The 6,714-nt window shown below is 30.0% G+C and overlaps 1 pseudogene; it reads left to right on the forward strand.

Annotated features, from left to right (window-relative positions):
- Positions 1 to 5,247: 5,247 nt before the first annotated feature.
- Positions 5,248 to 5,335, forward strand: LOC126764768 (small nucleolar RNA U3; annotated as a pseudogene).
- Positions 5,336 to 6,714: the final 1,379 nt, after the last annotated feature.

The following is a 6,714-nucleotide window of genomic DNA, read 5'->3' on the forward strand; positions in this document are numbered from 1 at the left end:
CTAACATTCATTCGTTTATATGGGAAAAAGAAAAGGGCTGTGTTTAGGGGTTTTCCGGCAATTATTCGAATTTTTCTCTCCGTAAAAACCATCCTTGAACTTCAACGAACATTAAAAAAAAATTATCAAATTTGGTTCAGTCGTATGAAAGTTATGAGCGTACATACAGTTTGGCGATTCATGCATTTTCATTAATGTTTAAAATGAAAAAAGTTGTTGTAGTGACGTAACTACAATAGTTGGACATATGTTTTTCAATATTGTTGTACATTATTTTGTTCTATCGCTAATAGTTTCGGCAGCGCATTCGACGAAAGACATTTTAAGACTCATTTTTCCACACCTTCGATTACATTGTTCAAATTTTACCAAGGATCCCTAATTTTTCTCAAAATGAAATGTAGCCTATGTCAAATTGGAAGAATGTATCATTCTATTGGTGAAAGAATTTTTTAAATCGCGCCAGTACTTTTTGAGCTTATTCATTACAAACATACAAAAATAGGTACAAATCTTTGCTCTTTATAATATTAGTATAGATATATGTATGTATATATACGTATATGTGTACATGTATGTACATAAAACTCCCCCAGGGCTGCTTAAAGAACTACCCCATATTCTTTTTATTAATTTATATATATTTTTTAAACTAAGTTTACTAACTATTTTGTTTATGTATTAATTGATGTATTTTTATTTTCGATTAAGCTTAAAATAAAGAACAAATCGAAAATTATATCCATATGTAAATAGCTTAACTTATCTAATATTTAAATGATATTGGTGCAAGTGAATGGAAGGTAAAAGATATGTATGTAGGTTTTTCACATTAAAAATGTAATTTTTTTTTTCAATTATGTACATATATGTATGTGTACGAAAATTTTTGTTTATTTGTTTTTTAACTCGCAATCTTAATCCATGTCTCCTGCTGGTGCTATTATGCTTGAATTGTCATCAACAATAGAGTCATTAGTATCTCGACTTTCATTTTTTGCATGTTTTAAAGGCCTTTTTATATTAGATAAATGAACGTTGCTTAGTGGGTTTATTCTTAAGTAAGGTTTGTCTTTGTGCCGCACTCTTTTATAATTTTTAATTGGACCTATTTCTCTACCTTCCTTATAGTCTTCTCTGGCTTTATTTCTTTTATTTATTACTCTTTGTTTTACTTTATTTATATTATCATGCAAGATTTTTGGATCAATATTATTTTGAGCCATTCTTGGGGAATATTTTATAGTGGAATGGAATCGGTCATTGTAATTACCCATGGCTAGGTGTATCCGCATTTCGGTTGAGAGACTTGGGTCATTAATTCCCATTAGCTTTTCTAACAGGGTTGAGTGCAGCCTCTCAATGTCCGCGTTACCGGTATGGTTGTTAGGCTTCGTTAAATGGACCTCAATACCTTCCTTTTTAAAATACTCAATAAGTTGTTCAGCCCTAAACTCATTGTACTTTATAACTTTACTGGGTTTACCAAATTTCGCGAATTGTTCTATTATAATCGCTTTCTTTGAGCGCCAATTTCGATCAGTAATGGTGTAAGCTGAAGCGAATTTTGTAAGCTTATCAATAAACGTAACCAACGATACCTTTTTAAAATGGAATATATCTATATGGATAATTTGATTTTGTTTGTTGCTGTTTCAGTAAATTGAAATAGAGGTCTAATCGGTTTTCTTGAATATTTAATTTGTTGACATTTTTCGAAATTAATAATAATAAGTTGTATTTGTTCTTTTAATTTTGGAAAATAAATTTTGTTTTTAAACGTATGATATGTCTCATTGCTACCACTGTGCATAGACTCATTGTTATGGTATAAGGCTATTTGTTTGTGAAGTATTTCTTCATTTTCTATTTCAGTTACTCTTTGGGTACATTTAACAAAATTGATTTTATTATCATGTGAAAACATAGAAATTAATATTTGTTGTATTTTATGATAATCTCTATCTGATACTTCAGAAAAAATTCCTATTCTTCCCATTTTAATATTATTCTTCAAAATATTTCTAATGATTGTTTCATTTTCAAGTGGATTTATTTGAATTATTTTTCTTTTATGCACTACTTTCACTTCAAATGAAGGACTAGATGTTAATACCAGTATTATTTGAATTTTGTATTTATTTACTATTTCCTCTTTTATAATAATATGCTCTAAAAGCTCTTCTGCTGCTGAATGAATAGTTTCTGACATTTCGAAACTCGATTCATTAGAATTATTTTCGTTTATTTTTGGAGAATTTTCTAAACGACTTAGAAAGTCTGCCACCTTATGTTCTTTGCCATTTAAATACTCAATTTCGTAATCAAATTCTTGTAGCTTTAAAAGCCATCGTTGATGACGAGGAGAACATTCTTTGCCTTTATATTTATTATTAAGATATTTTATAGGACAATGGTCTGTAACAATGCGAAATTTTGTTCCATATATATATGGCCTGAGGTAAGTAACAGCATAAATAATTGAAAGGAATTCCTTATCCGTTGTACTATAATTTTGTTCATGATTATTAAGGATCCTGGATATGTAACATACCGGATGTCCTTGTTGGGATAAAACTGCCCCAACCGCATAATCACTAGCATCAGTTGTAATAACAAATTCCTTGTCATATTCAGGATATTTTAAAATAGGATGAGAAGATATTAATGCTTTAAGATTTTTAAAACTTGCTATATATTGTGGATCATTTATATTAATTTTATAATCCTTTTTCAAATACTTTATCATTGGATACGCAATGTTTGAATAATCCTTAATAAATTTACGGTAATAACCCGCTATACCTAGAAATCCTTTTAATTGCTTTTCAGTTTTTGGAATCTGTAAGTTTTGTATTATTTAGATTTTGTTTGCATTTGGTTTTATTCCATTTGCCGTTAAAATATGACCTAAAAAAGGAGAATGAAGGGAAACCCTTTGCTAAATCCAAGGTGCTGAAGTATTGCGCTTTACCTAATTTATCTAAAATACTGTCGATGTTAGGCAAAGGATACTTATCATCAATAGTAAGTTGATTTAGCCTCCCATAATCCACTACAATTCTATACTTTTGAATACCAGACTTATCTTTCTTTTTTGGTACAACTATAATAGGAGAGCTATACTTGCTTCTGCTCTTCCTTATGATCCCTTGTGTTTCCATATCATTAATTTGTTTCCAAACTTCCTTTTCGTGTTTTGGTGGTAATGTAGTATAAACTCTTGAGTTAATTTGTTGATTACGAGTAGTCCTTATTTCATGAACAATTGAATTTGTATTAGTTAAACTATCACCTTCTCTATATATTAGTTTACTAAATTTTTTCAAAAGTTTATTAATTACTTGTTTTTCTTGGTTATTCAAGTGACTTAAATCTATAGTTTGGTCTTCACTAATTTCCATAACTTCTCCATAATTTTGCATTATTTTTGATAAAAAAGGAAGACGTATATTATTACCTAATTTAATTTCGAAATTTTCTACATCTAGTATACTGTTTACATTCTTTACTATCCAATCCATACCTAGTATTAAATCAAATGGTTTATTAAATTGCAACATTATCCATTTCATTCTAGCATTTTGTGGAGCACTAAACTCATTTGGACATGGTGTAATTACCTTTTTACTAGGATTACTGGCCACGCCATTAATTGTATTTAATATAGTTTTTTTTCTTTTTCATTAATTGTCGGTAAATCAAATTTATTAAAACTGCTTTCCTTAAGTATGCTTAAAGTTGATCCTGTGTCTACTAGTCCTATCCATTGTTTATTAAATAAAGTAATTTTTACATATATTTTTGTAAAATCCGAGGCTAATTAAAAAAAAATTTCTTCTGTATCGTTTCTTTCTTCTTCAGTATGACTTACTGTATCTACTTTCATTGGAATAACTGATTGCCTGGTTTGCTGTGTGTTATTATAGCTATTATTATTACGTCTATTGGAACTGCCAGGATTTGGGCTTTGACTATTTAATTGATTAGAAAATGAAGCTTGATTGGTAAAATTTTTAATTTATATTTCTAATGGCATATGTAAATGTTACAGAAGCTAACTGTTTAATCCTTTGGATTAACATTCCGCAAAAAATCTCCCTCATCGTTACACCATTATCATCAAATGCACAAAATTCAGTTATATCATTTATAATGGCTTTCACTTTTTTGCTTAAATCTAAAATAGAACTTACTCTAACTAACGTTATATCCCTAGTTAACTGCAGCTGGTCCTTTGATGATTTGAAGTGCTGCTTCAACTTCTTCTTGCAAGTATCCCAGTCTGCTGGTCTGTCCAGTTGCAAATAATGTTTGGCATCTCCTTGTATTTTCAAGTCGAACACAATTTGAGAAGTTAATTCTTTCTGTTACTCATAATCCACCATAATTCGATCAACTGAGTTAATAAATGCAGGTAGCATTTTCGATTCACCATTGAAAGGGGGTAAATATTTTAAATCCTTTTCAATTTTATTTCTTAAGGATGTTGATTACTGCGTCACTGATTGGGCCAAAAGCCATGATAGCGTTATCTGGCAAATTTTCATCAGCCATTGTTAAATCATTTATTTTTGTACCACGTTGTAAAAAATGCAAATAGTTTTTGTAGATTTTAAAGATTTTTTTTTGAAGTTATACTTCTTATACGAGTTCAATAGGAATCTACGCAACCTTGCTCAATATGAATCTACGCAACCCCTTGCTCAATATGAATCTACGCAACCCCTTGCTCAATATGAATCTACGCAACCTTGTCTGCGAAGATGTTCGAGCAGCAAGCGAAGCGGTGACAATCGGCGATCGTTTGTTCGTTTCTTTCGGCACAGCTCGGCTTTTCTGCCAACAACACAATGTTGCCATGCTTATGCTGTTGTTGTTTTTGTAGAACAATGTTTCAATTTTTGGTTGGTGACATATTCAAATAAAAAATCAATTCCGTTGGGATTCGAACCTACGTACCTCCTACGTGCTCATCGTAATTTTTGAAACGCTTACCACCAACACCACCATTGACACTTGAATTGCGTTGTCCTAATTATGGTTTGGTTATGCATGAAAGAAATATACAATGGATCGCCGATTGATACCTCTTTCCTTGCTGCTGCTGCACATATGTATGTTTGTGTGCTTGTTCATTATTGAAGTTATACTGCTTTTTCTTTCCTTTGTCTTTCATTTCTGCGAATTCTCAACTATTTTGCGTATATTTTGGTTGAAATACTCTGCGTTGGCCGTTGAAAAATTAAGGCTATACTTTACAGGATTATTTCTGTAGTTAGTCTTCATTTACATTTTTTGGAAATCGACCCGCGATGACGAGGTATATTGTTGGTGACATATTCATATGTATACGCATATGTATGTTTGTAAGCTTGTGCATTATTTGTTTGACAATGTATGCACATGTTATAAGTATATTGATAAGTGATGAAAATATGATTTCAATTTCTGAACGCGCACATGCGTATACATACACTCATATGAGCATGTGCAGATACACAAGATAGGATAGAAGCTGTACTATGCCTTTTAACATCGTATACTATACAAATAAATATTTTACTTACTAATAGAAATTACCCTGCCAACCATGAGCGGGTAAAACACCAGATAATTAGCGGGTAACATGGTGGTAAACGTGGTGGTAAACATATAGAATGTTTCTTAAGCCTGGCAGATATTTTACCTAGTCACGTACGTATACATGTGATCAGACATCTTTGTTGCGCTCATTCAGCAGTGTAATATAAAAAAGTATATCTGTCCTGCTCTAATATCCCCAATCGACGGCTGATGCGGGGTTGCATTTTCTCTTTTTAAATAGCTGATGCAGGGTTGCATTTTAAACAGCTGATGCAGGGTTGCATTTTTTGATTCCTACTTTTAAAATTTCTAACTAAACTTTTTAATTTTCAAAATTTTTATTTTATTTTATTTTTTGTATGTTTGCAAAAAATTTTTAATATCTGAAAAAAAATTTTTAATATCTGAAAAAAGATTAAAAAAGAAAAGAATTTTTTAAACCTGAAAATAAAAGAGTGGAAAAATATTATAAAAGACAAATACCTGAAAATTAAATAAAGATTATTAATACCTGAAAATAAATAATAATTACATTGAAGAAAGATTAATTGTATAAAATGATAATAATATCTGAAAAAAAAGATTAATATTATCTGAAAGAATAAAATATGTTAAATACAAATAGAATTTACTCTAAAAGCCAATATTAATTAAATAAAAATAGTGATAAAATCTGAAAAGAAAGAATAATTAAATAAAAATCATAATAATATCTGAAATAAAAGAATAATATTATCTGATTATTTAAAATATAAGGCAAACATTTGTTTTCACATATTATATTGGATTGTGCAGGCCGCCTTAAACGCATAAAATACATACTTATGTACATATGTAATTATTTTTGCGTATTATGTTGAACTGCGCAATCCAATTTCAAACAACACACACTTTTTCTCACATACTTACTTAACAATTTAAATTTGCTGCTTCTGATGATATTGCTGCAGCTGCTAATTCCAATGCTATAAAAACAAATGAAGTAATTATTTGCAAATTATTTAAAAAAAATCATTCACTTACCTTCTTGTTGTACGAGTCTCCTTTACGATAGTGCGATCACGAATGACATGCGTCTTTCAATCGTTTTTTTATTACCCTTTTTGGGATTTTCTTTTGTCACTATTG

Source organism: Bactrocera neohumeralis, unplaced genomic scaffold (assembly GCF_024586455.1).
Source record: "Bactrocera neohumeralis isolate Rockhampton unplaced genomic scaffold, APGP_CSIRO_Bneo_wtdbg2-racon-allhic-juicebox.fasta_v2 cluster09, whole genome shotgun sequence".
NCBI lineage: Eukaryota > Metazoa > Arthropoda > Insecta > Diptera > Tephritidae > Bactrocera > Bactrocera neohumeralis.